General features: G+C 57.3%; 1 protein-coding gene across 1 annotated transcript in view; it reads left to right on the top strand.

The window, feature by feature from the left end:
* PPP4R4 (protein phosphatase 4 regulatory subunit 4) overlaps positions 1-721 on the top strand; it is a 195,802-nt gene that overhangs the window by 11,998 nt on the left and 183,083 nt on the right. The gene's annotated exons all lie outside the window — the stretch shown is intronic.

Below are 721 nucleotides of genomic sequence, written 5' to 3'. Positions count from 1 at the left end.
GGGGGTAGTCAGTTCTGCTGTTGAGGATGAATGGCCATGTGATAGCATGGGGTCTTCTTACACTACATCTGTGCCAGCGGGGTGGGGAATGAGGAGAAGGTCATGTGAATGCATGCGTTCGTGTGTGGGGGAGACACTGAAAACCCTGTGTGAGGTGTGGAACGAGTCCCAACGTGTGTGTGTGTGTGTGTGTAAACTGTGAAATGTGAAGACTTCCAACATTGTGCGTGTACGTGAGAGAAAACTGAGATGCAAAGAGTCCCAATGTGTGTGTGTCTGTGTGTGTTTAAGAGAGTTGGAGTGTGACAGTGTATGTGAACATCACTGTGAGGTGAATGGTCCCAACATGTGAGGGTGCATGTGAGAGAGAGACAGTGTGAGCCCTGGAGTCCCAACACTGTGTGTGTGTGTGAAAACTGAGAGACATGAGGAGTCCCGTGTGGGGGTGTGTGTACTTGAGAGCGCGTGCGCGAGTCCCAACACTGCGTGTGTGGAAACCACGAGACGTGAGGAGTCCTAACGTCTGCGTGTGTGTGTGTAAACCGTGTGAGACGTGAAGAGTCCCACCGCGTCCCTGTGTGTGGGTGTGTGTGAGACGTGGAGTGCCACCCCGCGGGCACTGCCCGGACCCGCGCTGGGGGGCGGCGCTTCCTGCCTCCCGCAGAGCCGATGCAGGCCGGGAGCGCGCGGCAGAGGCCCGCGCGCGCCTGAGGGGGCGGCA

This window comes from Gavialis gangeticus, unplaced genomic scaffold (genome assembly GCF_001723915.1).
Source record: "Gavialis gangeticus isolate Ggan-Ray unplaced genomic scaffold, GavGan_comp1, whole genome shotgun sequence".
Lineage (NCBI taxonomy): Eukaryota > Metazoa > Chordata > Crocodylia > Gavialidae > Gavialis > Gavialis gangeticus.
The sequence above is the reverse complement of the archived record's forward strand: the minus strand, read 5'-3'. Positions and strand labels throughout refer to the sequence as shown.